Source organism: Procambarus clarkii, unplaced genomic scaffold (assembly GCF_040958095.1).
Source record: "Procambarus clarkii isolate CNS0578487 unplaced genomic scaffold, FALCON_Pclarkii_2.0 HiC_scaffold_674, whole genome shotgun sequence".
Classification (NCBI taxonomy): domain Eukaryota; kingdom Metazoa; phylum Arthropoda; class Malacostraca; order Decapoda; family Cambaridae; genus Procambarus; species Procambarus clarkii.
The window spans coordinates 52,992-73,071 of NW_027189707.1; the positions used below are offsets into that span (position 1 = coordinate 52,992).

At 45.0% G+C, this 20,080-nt stretch overlaps 2 non-coding genes across 2 annotated transcripts; both read right to left on the bottom strand.

The window, feature by feature from the left end:
• Positions 1-3,514: 3,514 nt before the first annotated feature.
• On the bottom strand, positions 3,515-3,633 carry LOC138361734 (5S ribosomal RNA). Its single transcript, XR_011227143.1, has one exon. It is a non-coding gene; the product is annotated as a 5S ribosomal RNA (ribosomal RNA).
• A 15,254-nt stretch (positions 3,634-18,887) lies between these two features.
• Positions 18,888-19,006, bottom strand: LOC123748748 (5S ribosomal RNA). Its single transcript, XR_006771809.1, has one exon. It is a non-coding gene; the product is annotated as a 5S ribosomal RNA (ribosomal RNA).
• Between the last annotated feature and the right edge of the window lie 1,074 nt (positions 19,007-20,080).

The following is a 20,080-nucleotide window of genomic DNA, read 5'->3' on the forward strand; positions in this document are numbered from 1 at the left end:
ATGATGATGCTCGTGCTGGCTGGCTGGCTGGCGTTGCGATACAATAATGAACTTTTGCGCGAGGCGAGCTTTCCTTTTATATCCCGCTCGCGACTCAGCTCAGAGCGGGTCGCGTGGCGGAGCGCGCTGATTGGTCAGTGGCGGGCTCCCTTGATCCTGAGCGGGGTATATAACACGAAGCTCGATCTGCGGGGCGGCATAAAAAAAGAACTTAAGCTACAGGCTTTGACTGAAAAAACATCTCCAATCCAAGGTGGACGGGCCACCGAACTTTCAAGCCTCCTCTCTCCACATCCAAATCCTCTTCCAAGAATTTCATCGCCCCATCCTTCTTCCTCCCACATCCTTTCCAAGCTCTTTGGACATCAAAGCAAAGCAAAAAAAAGCGGCATAAAACACCACAAACCCACAACAGCAGCAGCAATGTCAGGACGCGGCAAGGGAGGCAAAGTGAAGGGCAAGTCAAAGTCTCGCTCCAGCAGGGCCGGACTTCAGTTCCCCGTGGGCAGAATTCACCGTCTGCTGCGTAAGGGCAACTACGCCGAACGCGTCGGTGCTGGCGCTCCTGTCTACCTGGCAGCCGTCATGGAATACCTCGCTGCCGAAGTTCTGGAGCTCGCCGGTAACGCTGCACGTGACAACAAGAAGACCCGTATCATCCCACGTCACTTGCAGTTGGCCATCCGCAACGACGAAGAACTCAACAAACTTCTGTCTGGCGTAACCATTGCACAGGGAGGTGTTCTTCCAAACATTCAGGCAGTTCTTTTGCCAAAGAAGACAGAGAAGAAGTAAGCACTTCTGCCACCCACCACGACAAATACCATAACCAGGCTCCATCCGGAGCCACACACACTTTAATAGAGAGATTCAAGTAGACAATCAACTTTCAAACATTAATAATAACATTTATATTGATTTCATTTGGAATGTGTACATAACAAACAAACAAACAAAACAAAATTATAGGGGATATTCAGCATCACTTGGAATATTAACCAATCATATAAATCCAATATATATTTTATATTTTACTTTAAGCGAGGAATTCATATTCTATCAATTTTTAATCATACAAATGAACAAAAGCAATTCTTCACTAGACGTAATGAATGAATAAATGATCAAGGTTTTAATGTGTTTCATGAATATATATATATATATATATATATATATATATATATATATATATATATATATATATATATATATATATATATATATATATATATATATAATATAATATAATATAATATATTATAATACTTGTGAACCAGAATATGTTTGAGCAGCAGCGATCGTGCCTGCCATTCGCCGAAGTGCAACAATTCAAATAATTTAAAGGGCCTGCTCGGGTATATAAGAGAGGCTGGGAGACTGGGGCCGGTGGTGGGTGATGGGTGATGAGTGATGGTGTGGTGTGGTATGGTGTTGTTAAGAGTTGATTTACGGCCAGCCAGCCAGCTGCAGCCAAGGCAGGGCAGGGCAGGGCAAGGCAAGGCAAGGCAAGGCAAGGCAAGGCAAGGCAAGGCAAGGCAATAACAGGACAGGACAGGACAGGCAAGGCAAGGCAAGGCAAGCGGGCGGGCGGGCGGGCGGGCGGGCGGGCGGGCGGGCGGGCGGGCGGGCGGGCGGGCAGGCGGGCAGGCAGGCAGGCAGGCAGGCAGGCAGGCAGGCAGGCAGCCAGGCAGCCAGGCAGCCAGGCAGCCAGGCAGCCAGGCAGCCAGCCAGCCAGCCAGCCAGCCAGCCAGCCAGCCAGCCAGGCAGGCAGGCAGGCAGCCAGCCAGCCAGCCAGCCAGCCAGCCAGCCAGCCAGGCAGGCAGGCAGCCAGCCAGCCAGCCAGCCAGCCAGCCAGCCAGCCAGCCAGCCAGCCAGCCAGCCAGCCAGCCAGCCACTCCCACTTTGTATTTATATGCATTCAATTTATATTCAAACATTATATATGTTAAGGGCCTAGTTTTAGTGTTTATTTTAAAAATGACAAACATCGAGTCGTTTTACCAGTCCTTTAGCGTTAACGGTGATGCATTTTAAAACTGAACAGAAATCACCTTTTCTGGATATATCAAATATCGAATCCGCTTAATGTGCCTACAATTCAATCATTCAAAAAATACATAATTTACATCATGCCTTTTCATAGAACAGACAATAAGATTTGAGACAATAAGAACTTTACTTTTATAACTAAAGTTGCACAATTATACCAACTCTATGGTGGCTGGGTGGTAAGGTGTGTGGCTGGTGTTTTGGAAGTCGCGAGTTCAAACGACCCAATGGGAGTACTTTTTTTTTTTTTTGCCATACAATCTTCCTAATACTATTATGTAGGTGTGTGTGTGTGTGTGTTTTTATTCATTCTTTGGTTTTATAGATGACATACATATTGACTCCTTTTACCGGTCCTTAATTAGGCTCTGGGGAAGCAATGGTGGTGGTGCATTTAAAACTAAACCAAAAATCACCAGTTCTGGACGCGTCAAATATCATATCCGCTTAATGTGTCTACAACCTAATTACTTAAAACTACACTATTTAATTCATTCATATCATGTGCATATTGGTCATTATGCTCATACAACCGACATCAAAATTTATTTTCATTATTAGAATCATACATTTCATCAAGTAATACAGATACAAAGAGATTTTCTTTCTGAGAAGACCGTTAGTATTGGCTGGCTGGCTGGCAGGCAGGCAGGCATTTGAGGGTTATTATTTCGCCTGTTGATTGGGGGGAGGGTTGATGTGTTAGGGGGTTTTCAGTTAGGTGTGGTGGTGGTGATTGGTGGTGATTGGTGGTGATTGGTGGTGATTGGTGGTGGTGGTGATTGGTGGTGATTGGTGGTGAGTAGTGGTGGTGGTGGTGGTGGTAGTAGGTGGGAGGGGGGGGGGGGGGAAGGGGACTGATGGTCTGTGGATTCCTTCTCCGTACCCCTTACATATAAGCAAAAACATGCCTTCCTGTGGGTATAGAAACATTAACACAAATTATATCAGTAACTGATATTGTAGCCTTTTAAACAGAAAAGATTTGTACATACAAATACTTTTAAATTATCATTTATTTGTGGAAATGGCATTTACGTCATTAAATTGATACCTCAGCATCAAGTGTCCTGCAGCTGTGGTCCAGTGGTAAAGTGTATATAAGTGATGCGTATTCTTGGAGTTGCGAGTTCAAACCCGGATTAAGCTATATATATATATATATATATATATATATATATATATATATATATATATATATATATATATATATATATATATATATATATATATATATATATATATATATATATATATATATATATATACACAACATGTTTTGTTTTGGTTGTTTGTTTTTGTATAAAGCCTCACACACTATATTAAGCGAGTTTGTTTTAAACATGACATACATATTAATTCATTTTACCAGGCCTTATTCCACACAACTCCGTGAATTTCCCGTGGAGCCAGCCATTCAAACAAAAACAAACGAAACAAAACAAAACAAAACAAAAAACATTATTGCCAACAGCATTTGGTGTTCCCAGGCGGTCACCCATCCAAGTACTAACCAAACCCAACGTTGCTTAACTTCGCTGATCGGACGAGAAGCGGTGTTCTCAACGTGGTATGGCCGTTGGCATGAGACTGCCTACACATTGTGGCTAATAACCAACTCTTTTTAGTCATCACGGCAGGATACGGACCTTCTTGTGGTGTCTTAATGGTAATTGTATCCTAACATATTTTTGTCTCCTTGGCATGGATATTTAACATCGTTTATTCAGTCTTGGGTTTATGTTCTTTCGCCATTTACAGACATTTTACATCTACCTACTTCCTCAGCCTGCCCTGCCAATTTCTAATGAATTTGTGGATTTTCTTTTGTAATACATACATGTGTGTGCTCATCTGCTCTTCAGTTTTTATGATATTTGTCTCATCTGTCCTGCTTTATGATACTTTTACAAAGAACATGAACAAATGCTTCTATTTTAGAGAAGATATGGGATCCAGGTTTCGGAGCCGTAAAACCAACCGTTGTGATTGGTGGACGAGTTGCCAGGTTGCAGCTTCTGTACCGTGCCGGCACATAAATAGGTTCGGCTCAAGCGGCGGCAGCATCATTCCCCCGTGACTGTCTGAGCGTCTCTCATCACCTTGGTTATCTCATCATCATCATGGTAGAAGCAAAGCCTACCAAGAAGGCTGCGGCTGCTGCTGTGGTGGCCACCACCAGGAAACCTCGCGTCCAGGTTGCTCACCCGAAAACTAGTCAAATGGTTCTAGCCGCGGTCGCAGCACTCAAAGACCGTAAGGGCTCGTCTCTACAAGCAATCAAGAAGTACGTTGTTGCCAACAACAAAGTCGAGGCTGCCAAGATCGCCATTTACATCCGAAGATTTCTCAAGAAAGCAGTGGCTGACGGCATTCTTGTTCAGACCAAGGGAAGTGGAGCTAGTGGATCATTCAAGCTGGCCGTAGCAGAGAAGAGGGCCGTTCTAACTCCCAAGAAAGCCACCACAACCAAGAAACCATCTACAGCAGCAAAGAAGGCCGTGGTAACTCCCAAGAAAGCCGCCACAAGCAACAAACCACCTACAGCCTTGAAAAAGAAGCAGCAGCAGCTTGTTGTTGGGAACAAAAAGCCCAAAATAAAGAGAGCTTCAAAATCTCCCAAACCACCCAAGGCAAAGAAAGCTGTCAAGAAAACAACAAAGGCAAAATAAACGACGACATGCAAGCAGCATGAATACACATGACAATAAACATCCAGGCCTCCCCCCTCAGTGGAGGGGCCTCATATGATTCCAAAAAGAGTTTAGTTTTGTAGACAAATAAATCATTACTTTTGGGGTAGATTTACTCTGTATATTATATTATATATATATATATATATATATATATATATATATATATATATATATATATATATATATATATATATATATATATATATATATATATATATATATATATATATATATATTTATATATACACATGGGTGAGGTGATATGGTACCAAAGTTTTGGGTAAGGTGATTGACATTTACACAAGATAAAACACGAACCAATGGGAATAAAAACATAAGAATGGAAGTAACTGCAGAAGGCCTATTGGCCCATAACACAAGCACTTCCTCTTGATGCTTCTATATTGGTTCGGAGTCTTGAAGCTATAATATATATACAAAAAACTAAATAGTCTTGTTAGACAAATTGCCCCTATTAGAGGCAAGTTGACTAACAAGCCGAATGACTGCAATTGTTTTGAATTTGAGTTAAATCTAACATAGAAATGTAATCAAACCTAACCTAACCTATGCTAACCCAAGCTAAGCTAACCTAACCTAACCTAAGCTAACCCAAGCTAAGCTAAGCTAACCTAACCTAACCTAACCTAAGCTAAGCTAAGCTAACCTAACCTAACCTAACCTAACCTAACCTAACCTAACCCAGCAATTCATGATCTTAATATAATACTGTTAATTGGATAAACCAATTTGGAAAGAAATGTTCGAAAATAACAAAATTAACTGTGCTTGTTAGGAAAATTGGGCCTTGCATACTTGTCCCAATAGTGTGGTTCTCGCTTTTAGGTACGACATAAACGTATACCTAAGTTGAGAGAGAAAAAGATTCGCACTCAAACATGCATATCGATTGCCAGTCCTGAATTCTGGGTAGATATTCGTGTCCTCCCTTTTCATTTACCATCATTTGGATACTATCAAAACAGCTCTGAGAAGGATAAAATGAATAAAACGGGTAGCTCACTCATGTAAAAAGGAAGAGTTGGGAAAGATCTCTCTCTCTCTCTCTCCCCCTCCCCCCCCCCCCCCCCACCAATGATCCTGCTCTGCTAGTATATAACGTAACAAACCTTCCCCCCCCCCCCCTCCCTCCCCAATCAGAGTCCCTTTAAGCATGCGAGGATAAAAAATAGATTTCATAAGACCCAATGTGCTAGCTGATATCAAAACAATTTATGTTATCGTCTATTAAGCCCTTCAGTAAAAAAGTATAGGGACCTAATTAGGTCCCGTTTTGAGGTGGTGGTGGGTGGAATCGATGGATTAGCCAAGCTCTTATCCGCCGAATCCGTAGAGGGTACGACCCTGGCGCTTCAGAGCGTACACCACGTCCATGGCAGTGACGGTCTTCCTCTTGGCGTGTTCCGTGTAGGTTACAGCATCACGGATGACGTTCTCGAGGAACACCTTCAGGACGCCACGGGTCTCTTCGTAGATGAGACCCGAAATACGCTTGACGCCGCCACGACGAGCTAAGCGACGAATAGCGGGCTTGGTGATGCCCTGGATGTTGTCACGTAGCACCTTACGATGACGCTTGGCGCCACCCTTTCCGAGTCCCTTGCCTCCCTTGCCGCGTCCAGTCATGGTGTTGAAGTTGTGTGAATCGAATTGACGAATGCCATCATCATCATCATTATCATTTAAATATAGGTCAAGATACCCTGATGGGTGAGCGTGGAAGTGGGGATAGGGGAAGAATTAGTGGGGGTGAGAGGAAGGGTTTTCAGTATGAGGTAAAGTGCCAGGGCTAGACCCAGCTGCATGGCATTGAAATCGTTATGACCAGACTAGGCAATGAAGGCAAGGAATCGGATCTCTGTGACAACATTTCGTCTTTTCTGAGCACCCACGGAGACAGCAGCCCTCAGCTGGGTGTGCCCTGGGGGCTCACTCCAGATGTGGTCTTAGATCTGCTAATCAGCATCGCGCCCCACCCAAGGCACCAGAAAACGGGAGCTAGTTGGTCCCCCCCTAAAGAGGGGGGAGAGGAGTTAGGAGGCTATAGTTGGAAGTTTAGTTATTTGAGTAGTGATATTATAGGAGAGGGGTTATGTAAAGGACGGAGCAGGAGGTGGATCGTCGATCAGGTTAAAGAGGTTGTGCGTATGTCTGGGTCTGCTTAGGACGTTTCTGAGGAACGTGTCGTAGTTGTCATGATAGGTGAGAATTCTGTCAATCTGTTTCTTCCCCATAGTATCCCAGGTTATGTTCAGAGGTGGGATGTTCGCCCACTCATGCAGGGCCTCACTGGTGGTGAAGTCCTGCCAGTGGGTATTGAACACCCATCTCAGAGCCCTGTTCTGGGTACGCTGGAGTTTCTTCCTATTTGTTGGTGCTGCAAGTGTGAGTGGGATCGGTGCATATGTTAGGAGTGGGAGAATAAGTGTTTTGTATAAATGGAGCTTGGTGGCTTGGGAGGCATGTTTGAGTGGGTAGAGTTTTGATAGAGCGTTTGAGGCTATAGCTTTCTTGGGTGTTATGTGTGTGTGAAAGCGAAGGTTGAAGTCTAGTGTGAGTCCAAGTACTGTGGTTTTGTTGACTCTTGGGATCTGGGTTGCATCTGGTGATTGAGAGTAGAGTTTTACTGGGTCAGGGTTACGTCGTTTGTTGTAGAAAAAGTATGTAATTTTTGACTTGTTGGGGTTTGTTTTTATTCGCCAGTCGTGTTCCCAGAGGGTGACTTTGTCTATTTCTTGTTGTGCTTTCCGTGTGAGGGCGTTAATCGTATAGTCTGTGATCAGTTGGGTTACGTCGTCAGCGTAGCAAAGGGTCATTGATGTCCAGTATATTGGGTCAGGGATGTCGTTTATATAGAGTATGTATAAGGTTGGTGAAAGAACTGAGCCCTGAGGGACACCTGCATTTAGGTTGAAATAACCTGACAGCTTGCTGAGGAACTTGATCTGCATCTTTCTATTTGTTAGAAAGCTGCAGAGTAGCCTCTGCATGTTGTCAGATAGTTGAAACAGAGTGCAGAGTTTGTAACGTAGGCCGTCGTGCCATACAGTGTCAAAAGCTTTTTCGACGTCCTTTGCAATGAGGGCCGTCTTGGCCCTCTGGTGTTTATTTATGGAGAGGTAGTTTGTTATTATGTTCAGTGCGTCTTGTGTTGAGCGGTGTTGTCTGAAGCCAAATTGTTTGTCTGTCAATATGTTTTTGTGTTCTAGGTGATTCCTGAGTTTATGATTAATGAGTTTTTCGTATACTTTCCCTAATGTCTCTAGTAAGCTGATCGGTCTGTAGTTCTTAGGGTCTGTCGGGGATTTTTGGGGTTTTGGAATGAGGATTGCTGTGGCTTCTTTGAATGGGCTTGGGAAATATCCTGATGCTAGTGAGGCGTTGTAGACGTCTGTGAGTGCAAAGATTAGGGGGTCTGGAAGTTGCTTGAGGAGAGCTTGGCCAATGCCAGAGGCTCCTGGGGCTTTACGTCTGGTGTTCTTGAGCATGAGTTTAACTTCTTCAGGTAGTATTGATTCTGTGAGGTCATTTTCTAAGTCGTCTAGTGTCGTGAGGTCAATGGTAGGGTAGTGTGTGATGGCATGAGGGTTGTGTCGTATCCATGTTTCTACTCTGTTTATGTTTTGTATTGCTGTTGGTTGTGGGGGGTGGGGATTGAAGATGTCCTGCCAGTGTTGTTTGAATATGCCTATTACTTCTGAGGGATCGGTGTAGTTTTGATTGTTGTGAGTGATGTATGTAAAGGCAGAAGAGGAGGAGTTTCCTCTGATCCTCTTTATGAAGTTCCAGAATTGTTGTGGAGTTGTTTTTCTTTGCATTTCAGCTTTATGTATGAGTTTCTCCCAGTTGTTAGCATGGTCTTGGTCAAGGCTGTTGAGTATGTGGTTTTTGAGTATAGTGAGGTCTGTGTTTACTTGATTGTATCTGTGAAGGTTGTGGGTGAATCTGTTGTGATAGCAGGAGAGTAGCCTTTTTGTTCTGATCGAAGGAAAAAAGGAGTATCTGGTTTTGTGGGTTGTTTTTGGAATGGTAGCATCAGCTGCTTGTATGATGTTATTCTGGATGGTGAGGACTTGGGAATCTATGTCTGTGTGTGGTTTGTCTTGGAAGTTGTAGGGCTGTGTGCTGGCAGTTAGGTGTTGTTTGAAGGCTTCCCAGTCTGCATTTTGATAGTCATATTGTGGGGTGGCTGGGATGAGTATGGGGTTGCTGGAGAGTGTGAGTGATATGGGTATGTGATCTGAGCCAGTATGCCAGAATCAGAATCAGAATAATACAGGAGAAGATGCCCATAGGGGCGAGCTTGGAAGTGGGGACAGAAGAAGATAAGGGGGGGTGAGAGGAAGAAGATTTGTAAGAGAAAAAGTGCCAGGGCTAAACCCAGCTGCGTGTCGTTAGGTTGCGGCTTTCGAGGCAGGGACTCAGTCGGGTGTTTTCAGTGACAACATCGGGACATCACAAACTCACAACATCACAGTGATTGGCTCAAGAGCGTCAGGGCTGAACTTTTTTACGGATTGTTTGTGCTGGTTGTTGAGAGCTGAATATGTAATGATAGTGGATGCTGGGTGTTGAGAGCTAAAGTTTAACGAAATACAGAGTTAGGAAGAGGATCATGGATGGTAGAGAAGAGGTCATGATTGTTTCGTGGTAGTCTGAGAGTGTGTAGGAGAAAATCAATGTGTTGTTCATGATGAGTGAGTAGTCTATCGATTTGTTTGTCGGATAGAGTTTTCCAGTAGGTATTTAGGGCAGGAATGTTAGTACTTTCATGGAGACTTTGACTGGTATTTAACTCTTGCCATCGGGTGTTGAGTACCCATCTTAGTGCTCTGTTCTGTATTCTTTGAAGTTTTATTTTGTTAGTGCGTGCAGATAGAGAAAGAGCTAGTGGAGCGTATGTTAGGAGAGGTCTAATAAGTGCTTTGTAAAGGTGCATTTTTGTGTCAGGTTTTGCAAATCTAAGTCTGTATAGTTTCTTCATGGCTTGAAGAGCTATTGCATGTTTCTGTGTTATGTGTGTGTGAAAGAGTAGTTGTCGATCAAATGTGAGTCCCAGGACTGTGGAGGAGGGAGATACAGAGATGTAAGTAGGATTTTGAGTGTATGAATAGAGTTTGAGAGGAATTGGGCGAATAGTTCTTTTACAGAAAAAGTAGGTGATTTTAGATTTGCTGGAGTTGGTTTTTATACGCCATTTGTACTCCCACTCAGTGACAACATCAAGTTCTGTTTGTGCTCTGTTTGTTAGTGTATCAATGGTGTTGCTGGTGACAAGGTGAGAGACATCATCAGCATAGCATATGGTTAATGAAGTGTGATGAACAGGGTCAGGAATGTCGTTTATGTATAGGATGTAGAGTGTTGGGGCAAGAACAGAACCTTGGGGAACACCGGCGTGTAAGTTGAAGTAGTCAGAGTGTTGTTGGAGGAACTTAATTCGCATTGTCCTATTGTCTAAGTAGTTCGAAAGAAGTTTGGTGGTGATAAGCGGAAGATTAAAGTTGTTGCATAGTTTGAATTTTAAGCCGTCATGCCAAACAGTGTCAAAGGCCTTCTCAACGTCCTTAGTGATGAGTGCAGTCTTAAGTCTTTGGTGCTGATTGATACTGAGGTAGTTAGTCATGATGTTTAAGGCGTCGTGAGTGGACCGGTGAGGCCGAAATCCAAACTGTTTGTTAGTGAGTAAGTCATTGTGTTCAAGGTGGGTTCTAAGTCTCTGGTTGATCAGCCTTTCAAAGACTTTGCCAAGTGTCTCTAGAAGGCTGATGGGTCTATAGTTCTTTGGGTCAGTGTGGGGTTTCCCAGGTTTTGGAATAAGAACGGCTGTGGCAGACTTAAAGTTGAGTGGAAAGTATCCAGAGGCAAGGGAGGCGTTGAATAGGTTAGTGATAGCAGTAATGATAGAGGCAGGGAGTTGTCTAAGAAGGATATGTCCAATGCCAGACGCACCAGGGGCTCTACGACGAGTGCCCATGAGAGCTGTCTTGACATCAGCTAGAGTTAGGGGAGTCTGTAGTTCAGTGTTTGAATTGAGATTTTCAAGGTGAATGAGGTCGTCTGGTGTAGTTGCTTGTCTATTTTGGTGTATCCAGTCTTCGACTATTTCAATGTTGGGGCGTGCAAATGGTTCAGGAGGATGTGGGTGAAAGATTTGTTCCCAGTGGTGTTTAAAAATGTTGAGAACTGCTTCAGGATCAGTGATTTTGTTGTTATTATGTAGAAGGTATTTAAACGGTGTGTGAGTTGATCCTTGTAATCGTTTGATTCGTTTCCAGAATTCTTGAGGTGTCAGTTTTCTGTATTGTTCTGCTTGTTCTATAAGGTGTTTCCAATGTTTTGTGTGATCTTCATCTAGGCTGTTAAGGATATGGTTTTTTAATGCTGTTAGGTCCCATAGTATTTGTCCATGTCGATGTATGTTTTGTAAGAATCTAGTGTGATAGCAAGCTAAGAGGCGTTTGGAGCGAATGGAGGGGGTGAAAGTGAAATGTGGTTTGTGTGCTGTTTTAGGAATGGAGATGTTTGCTGCATGAATGATGGTGTCTTGTATGTTCAGTATGCCCGCACGATTTCCCGACTATATCCCATCAAGCGGACGTACTAGTAGCATTGCAACTCCTGCCTGCCCTTACTTTACGCTTGTGGTCGAGTAGACACGGCTTTCTCACAACGCTTTCAAAACTGCAGTTGCCTACTCGTCTGTTTCACGTCCCTGTGAAATGACTTTTGCACAAATCCAAAAAATAGAGCAAAATCAGCGATAATAGTGATTGAGGTGAGCCGCCTGTTGGCTGCAGCCAGAGGAAGGAGGGGAGGGGCAACGGGGTGACGTAGGCGAGTCGAGCAGCCAATGGCGCTCGAGCAAGCGCCTCGAGACGGCGTATATAAGCAAAAATTTTTCGGCGCCGGCCATCACACAGACGACTCGGCAACTAGCAACCGTCGCGGTCGGACGTGCTCGCGTTGCTCCAGCTCTTCTCTCTCGCACCTAGTACTGCAGGGTGGATAAACAATTGGCAGCAGACTTGCGTCTCTCTAGATGGTCAGACCCCACTCCTAACTTGGTATTTTATGCCGGGTAGAGACGGGAGGCCATCTTCAGTGACGTGTAGTCTTTGAGAGAGATCCATCGGCCTCCAGGAAGCTCATTATGCGTCACAAACGCTTCAAGATCAGGGGTACGCCCCTCAACGAACATCCATTCTCCAAGACATCTCTCCTGAAGCTCTTTAAAGACGTTGCAGGAGTAACACCCAACGACATCAAGCAGGAAGGCACGGACATCCTTTTCTTCTTTTATAGTGAGGAGGAAGTCGACAAACTTCTGTCTTACAGCGCTAACTTCTCCAACCAACACCTTCGTCTCAACTTCCCACGCCAGTACCTGGCTGAACACTCTGTCGTTATTCACGATCTCAGTCAATGGATCGTGGAACAAGATGACGCTGATGATAGTGCGTTCATGCACGACTTCAAGGCATCAAACCCGGACCTACGGCTTCACCAAGCTCAATTCTTCAATTCAAGTCGCTCCCTGAAGCTGACCTTCGAGACGGTAGCTTCGGCTACTATGGCTACCAGAAATGGAGTTTACAGCTTTGGAATTCACATTCCGCCTTTCCGTGTGAAGATGGAACGTTTTCACATCGTCAACCAGTGCCTCCGATGCTACGAGTACACCCACTCCACCAGCAAATGTACCCAGCGGATTCAGAAGTGTAGCCTCTGCTCAGCTGACCACCATTACTCCATCTGCAAGTCTGAAACACTATGCTGCTTGCTGTGCAAAGGCGATCATCCAGCAATCTCCATACATTGTCCTCACAGACAAAACGCTATTAAAAACATGGAGAAATCCACATCTTCAACCGGAGCCAGTACCTCTGAAGCAACAAGCCAATCAGCGACCACCTCTACTTCAGGTTTCAACGCCCAAGCCGCCATCTTCCCGGAGCTCCCGGGAGGACGTCCCACTGCTACTACCAGCCAATGGGGAGCCAGCTCCCAAACGCCAACCAGCGATTCGTCGAGCCAGCCATCGCCACCGGCCCAACCAAAGACAAAGCTAATTGGGCAGAGCACAGTAAAAGCTCTGATATCAACAGCCAGAATTACTGCTGGCAATAACCCCCGAGAATTCGTGAGGCTTCTGAAAATTCTGTACAAGGCGAACGGTCTCCCTACCTTCATTGTTCCTGAGGAAGTTTTCAACGCTCCGCGTTCATCTCCAACAACTGACCCTGTAGAGGAGGATGCTGACTCTACATCCGACGACGACGATTCCGCCACTGCAATGCAGCCCTCAGATCCTGTTCGGGTACCTACAGCTCACAAGACTCTGCCTCATGTGACCCCCACTTCTGCATCAGTTCCCGTTACCAACCATGACATCACTGTGAACGCAGCCACGCTTTCTGACATACTGTCAGCTCCTGCTCCACACGCTTCTCCAGCTGCTGCTGTCCCTTCACCCGTCTCAGTGGCGAATTTCGCTGCTATCGACCCTTGGTGTGACCCTATAGAGGGTACCGACTATGCAGCACCTTCTGCTGCAGTACCTACCGCTGTTACACACCCTCCGAGAACTCTACCTTCAAGACATCAACCCTCAAGAACCCAACCTTCAAGAAATCTACCCCAGCGTGTCAACACCCCTGCTCCTCACTCATCTGATGAATCGGATGAGGACGTATCTGTCGGTACACCATCACCCCCAAGGAAAGATCACCTTCAAGCATCAACACGAACCGTGACCACCAAGACCGACAAGCCCAAAAAAAAGAACAACGATCAAAGTTTGGTGAAATCAACAAGAAAGAAGACTCCTAACGAACTGACTTAACATCATCTGACATCAAACCTCCACTGCCAGCTGCTTGCGTTCCCGGCCTCTGTGTGTATTGCAAATGACACCCCACTCAATTCTACTTTCATCTGATCAAGCTCAAATCCACGGTGGTTGGGCCACCGATCTTTCATCTCCCCTCTTCACCTCATCTCCAGATCCTTGCTCAAGATTTCTGCAACCTCGCCCCGTTCTTCCATCCCCTGCTTGCCAGCTCTATGGACTTTTTAATCCGTTAAAAAAATCCGGCCATCACAAACCACAGTTGTTCACCATGGCTCGCACCAAGCAGACTGCTCGCAAGTCCACGGGAGGCAAGGCTCCTCGTAAGCAGCTGGCCACCAAGGCAGCACGCAAGTCTGCTCCTGCCACAGGGGGTGTGAAGAAGCCTCACCGTTACAGGCCCGGAACGGTCGCCCTGCGTGAGATCCGTCGTTACCAGAAGAGCACCGAGTTGCTCATCAGGAAACTTCCCTTCCAGCGTCTGGTGCGCGAGATTGCCCAGGACTTCAAGACCGATCTTCGCTTCCAGTCGTCTGCCGTCATGGCTTTACAGGAGGCATCCGAGGCTTACCTGGTCGGTCTCTTCGAGGACACTAACCTCTGTGCCATCCACGCCAAGCGTGTCACCATCATGCCAAAGGACATTCAGCTTGCTCGCCGTATCCGTGGAGAGCGTGCATAAGCTAAATCGACCACCCTAGTATACACCAAACTCGGCCCTTCTCAGGGCCAAAATATCCTTCTAAGGAGATTTCAGACATTCCTAGCATCAGTCATATGAATTAACCTTCATCTACACATATAATAAATAAATAAATAAATAAACAAATACACTAATTTAGGTGTCATACATACACGTGATATCAATAAATCAAATCATTTGTAGTACAACCTGTTCTCTTACAAACAAAACGCCGTCGCTTTTCGCTCTTATGCACTGTCAAGGATCACCCCCCCCCCCCCCCCCCAAAATAAAAATTGTCATACTGTACTAGAAATAAAAGCAGCTTGTATAAGTGACATACTGTCCAGTCCTGTTTTATTCTGTTTTCGGTCCTCTGGCTTAATCTGTTAAGTTAGGAGATGACATTTTAAATTAACCGTTTTCTTGACATTTTCAAACCTAAGAGGGTGGCCTGCATAGTAATCCTAATGTGGAACATAACAATGAATCTCTAATCTCTAGAAAAAAAAAAAAAAGATACCGAGTGCTTATATGTGTTGAGAGAGAGAGAGAGAGAGAGAGAGAGAGAGAGAGAGAGAGAGAGAGAGAGAGAGAGAGAGAGAGAGAGAGAGAGAGAGACACAGACAGACAGACAGACAGACAGACAGACAGACAGACAAGACAGAGACAGACAGACAGACAGACAGACAGACAGACAGACAGACAGAGACTGAGAGAGAGAAACACACACAGACAGTTTCATAAATATTCTCATTTTATAGCTATTTGCTTTCAGTGACAGAGGTTTTTGTTATAATAGTATTGGTGTCTAACACTCACAATCTCTTTAGAAATTAAAGTGTGGCTCCAATGGAGCCGAGTTTGTTGGTTTGAGGCCAAGCCACCACCACAGGGCAGTAAGTAAGCCGTTTACTTGGAGGAGGTGTACTTGGTGACGGCCTTAGTGCCCTCAGAGACGGCGTGCTTGGCCAGTTCTCCGGGCAACAGGAGCCTTACAGCCGTCTGGATCTCCCGACTGGTAATGGTGGAACGCTTGTTGTAGTGGGCCAGGCGAGAAGCCTCGGCGGCGATGCGCTCGAAGATGTCGTTCACGAACGAGTTCATGATCGACATGGCTTTGGAAGAGATACCAGTGTCGGGGTGGACCTGCTTCAGCACTTTGTAGATGTAGATGCTGTAGCTCTCCTTCCTCCTGCGCTTCTTTTTCTTATCGCCCTTGGCAATGGCCTTCTGGGCCTTTCCGGCCTTCTTGGCAGCCTTTCCAGATGCCTTGGGTGGCATGATGATGCTCGTGCTGGCTGGCTGGCTGGCGTTGCGATACAATAATGAACTTTTGCGCGAGGCGAGCTTTCCTTTTATATCCCGCTCGCGACTCAGCTCAGAGCGGGTCGCGTGGCGGAGCGCGCTGATTGGTCAGTGGCGGGCTCCCTTGATCCTGAGCGGGGTATATAACACGAAGCTCGATCTGCGGGGCGGCATAAAACACCACAAACCCACAACAGCAGCAGCAATGTCAGGACGCGGCAAGGGAGGCAAAGTGAAGGGCAAGTCAAAGTCTCGCTCCAGCAGGGCCGGACTTCAGTTCCCCGTGGGCAGAATTCACCGTCTGCTGCGTAAGGGCAACTACGCCGAACGCGTCGGTGCTGGCGCTCCTGTCTACCTGGCAGCCGTCATGGAATACCTCGCTGCCGAAGTTCTGGAGCTCGCCGGTAACGCTGCACGTGACAACAAGAAGACCCGTATCATCCCACGTCACTTGCAGTTGGCCATCCGCAACGACGAAGAACTCAACAAACTTCTGTCTGGCGTAACCATTGCACAGGGAGGTGTTCTTCCAAACATTCAGGCAGTTCTTTTGCCAAAGAAGACAGAGAAGAAGTAAGCACTTCTGCCACCCACCACGACAAATACCATAACCAGGCTCCATCCGGAGCCACACACACTTTAATAGAGAGATTCAAGTAGACAATCAACTTTCAAACATTAATAATAACATTTATATTGATTTCATTTGGAATGTGTACATAACAAACAAACAAACAAAACAAAATTATAGGGGATATTCAGCATCACTTGGAATATTAACCAATCATATAAATCCAATATATATTTTATATTTTACTTTAAGCGAGGAATTCATATTCTATCAATTTTTAATCATACAAATGAACAAAAGCAATTCTTCACTAGACGTAATGAATGAATAAATGATCAAGGTTTTAATGTGTTTCATGAATATATATATATATATATATATATATATATATATATATATATATATATATATATATATATATATATATATATATATATATAATATAATATAATATATTATAATACTTGTGAACCAGAATATGTTTGAGCAGCAGCGATCGTGCCTGCCATTCGCCGAAGTGCAACAATTCAAATAATTTAAAGGGCCTGCTCGGGTATATAAGAGAGGCTGGGAGACTGGGGCCGGTGGTGGGTGATGGGTGATGAGTGATGGTGTGGTGTGGTATGGTGTTGTTAAGAGTTGATTTACGGCCAGCCAGCCAGCTGCAGCCAAGGCAGGGCAGGGCAGGGCAAGGCAAGGCAAGGCAAGGCAAGGCAAGGCAAGGCAAGGCAAGGCAATAACAGGACAGGACAGGACAGGCAAGGCAAGGCAAGGCAAGCGGGCGGGCGGGCGGGCGGGCGGGCGGGCGGGCGGGCGGGCGGGCGGGCGGGCGGGCAGGCGGGCAGGCAGGCAGGCAGGCAGGCAGGCAGGCAGGCAGGCAGCCAGGCAGCCAGGCAGCCAGGCAGCCAGGCAGCCAGGCAGCCAGCCAGCCAGCCAGCCAGCCAGCCAGCCAGCCAGCCAGGCAGGCAGGCAGGCAGCCAGCCAGCCAGCCAGCCAGCCAGCCAGCCAGCCAGGCAGGCAGGCAGCCAGCCAGCCAGCCAGCCAGCCAGCCAGCCAGCCAGCCAGCCAGCCAGCCAGCCAGCCAGCCAGCCACTCCCACTTTGTATTTATATGCATTCAATTTATATTCAAACATTATATATGTTAAGGGCCTAGTTTTAGTGTTTATTTTAAAAATGACAAACATCGAGTCGTTTTACCAGTCCTTTAGCGTTAACGGTGATGCATTTTAAAACTGAACAGAAATCACCTTTTCTGGATATATCAAATATCGAATCCGCTTAATGTGCCTACAATTCAATCATTCAAAAAATACATAATTTACATCATGCCTTTTCATAGAACAGACAATAAGATTTGAGACAATAAGAACTTTACTTTTATAACTAAAGTTGCACAATTATACCAACTCTATGGTGGCTGGGTGGTAAGGTGTGTGGCTGGTGTTTTGGAAGTCGCGAGTTCAAACGACCCAATGGGAGTACTTTTTTTTTTTTTTGCCATACAATCTTCCTAATACTATTATGTAGGTGTGTGTGTGTGTGTGTTTTTATTCATTCTTTGGTTTTATAGATGACATACATATTGACTCCTTTTACCGGTCCTTAATTAGGCTCTGGGGAAGCAATGGTGGTGGTGCATTTAAAACTAAACCAAAAATCACCAGTTCTGGACGCGTCAAATATCATATCCGCTTAATGTGTCTACAACCTAATTACTTAAAACTACACTATTTAATTCATTCATATCATGTGCATATTGGTCATTATGCTCATACAACCGACATCAAAATTTATTTTCATTATTAGAATCATACATTTCATCAAGTAATACAGATACAAAGAGATTTTCTTTCTGAGAAGACCGTTAGTATTGGCTGGCTGGCTGGCAGGCAGGCAGGCATTTGAGGGTTATTATTTCGCCTGTTGATTGGGGGGAGGGTTGATGTGTTAGGGGGTTTTCAGTTAGGTGTGGTGGTGGTGATTGGTGGTGATTGGTGGTGGTGGTGATTGGTGGTGATTGGTGGTGGTGGTGATTGAGTGGTGATTGGTGGTGAGTAGTGGTGGTGGTGGTGGTGGTAGTAGGTGGGAGGGGGGGGGGGGGGAAGGGGACTGATGGTCTGTGGATTCCTTCTCCGTACCCCTTACATATAAGCAAAAACATGCCTTCCTGTGGGTATAGAAACATTAACACAAATTATATCAGTAACTGATATTGTAGCCTTTTAAACAGAAAAGATTTGTACATACAAATACTTTTAAATTATCATTTATTTGTGGAAATGGCATTTACGTCATTAAATTGATACCTCAGCATCAAGCTAGTGTCCTGCAGCTGTGGTCCAGTGGTAAAGTGTATATAAGTGATGCGTATTCTTGGAGTTGCGAGTTCAAACCCGGATTAAGCTATATATATATATATATATATATATATATATATATATATATATATATATATATATATATATATATATATATATATATATATATATATATATATATATATATATATACACAACATGTTTTGTTTTGGTTGTTTGTTTTTGTATAAAGCCTCACACACTATATTAAGCGAGTTTGTTTTAAACATGACATACATATTAATTCATTTTACCAGGCCTTATTCCACACAACTCCGTGAATTTCCCGTGGAGCCAGCCATTCAAACAAAAACAAACGAAACAAAACAAAACAAAACAAAAAACATTATTGCCAACAGCATTTGGTGTTCCCAGGCGGTCACCCATCCAAGTACTAACCAAACCCAACGTTGCTTAACTTCGCTGATCGGACGAGAAGCGGTGTTCTCAACGTGGTATGGCCGTTGGCATGAGACTGCCTACACATTGTGGCTAATAACCAACTCTTTTTAGTCATCACGGCAGGATACGGACCTTCTTGTGGTGTCTTAATGGTAATTGTATCCTAACATATTTTTGTCTCCTTGGCATGGATATTTAACATCGTTTATTCAGTCTTGGGTTTATGTTCTTTCGCCATTTACAGACATTTTACATCTACCTACTTCCTCAGCCTGCCCTGCCAATTTCTAATGAATTTGTGGATTTTCTTTTGTAATACATACATGTGTGTGCTCATCTGCTCTTCAGTTTTTATGATATTTGTCTCATCTGTCCTGCTTTATGATACTTTTACAAAGAACATGAACAAATGCTTCTATTTTAGAGAAGATATGGGATCCAGGTTTCGGAGCCGTAAAACCAACCGTTGTGATTGGTGGACGAGTTGCCAGGTTGCAGCTTCTGTACCGTGCCGGCACATAAATAGGTTCGGCTCAAGCGGCGGCAGCATCATTCCCCCGTGACTGTCTGAGCGTCTCTCATCACCTTGGTTATCTCATCATCATCATGGTAGAAGCAAAGCCTACCAAGAAGGCTGCGGCTGCTGCTGTGGTGGCCACCACCAGGAAACCTCGCGTCCAGGTTGCTCACCCGAAAACTAGTCAAATGGTTCTAGCCGCGGTCGCAGCACTCAAAGACCGTAAGGGCTCGTCTCTACAAGCAATCAAGAAGTACGTTGTTGCCAACAACAAAGTCGAGGCTGCCAAGATCGCCATTTACATCCGAAGATTTCTCAAGAAAGCAGTGGCTGACGGCATTCTTGTTCAGACCAAGGGAAGTGGAGCTAGTGGATCATTCAAGCTGGCCGTAGCAGAGAAGAGGGCCGTTCTAACTCCCAAGAAAGCCACCACAACCAAGAAACCATCTACAGCAGCAAAGAAGGCCGTGGTAACTCCCAAGAAAGCCGCCACAAGCAACAAACCACCTACAGCCTTGAAAAAGAAGCAGCAGCAGCTTGTTGTTGGGAACAAAAAGCCCAAAATAAAGAGAGCTTCAAAATCTCCCAAACCACCCAAGGCAAAGAAAGCTGTCAAGAAAACAA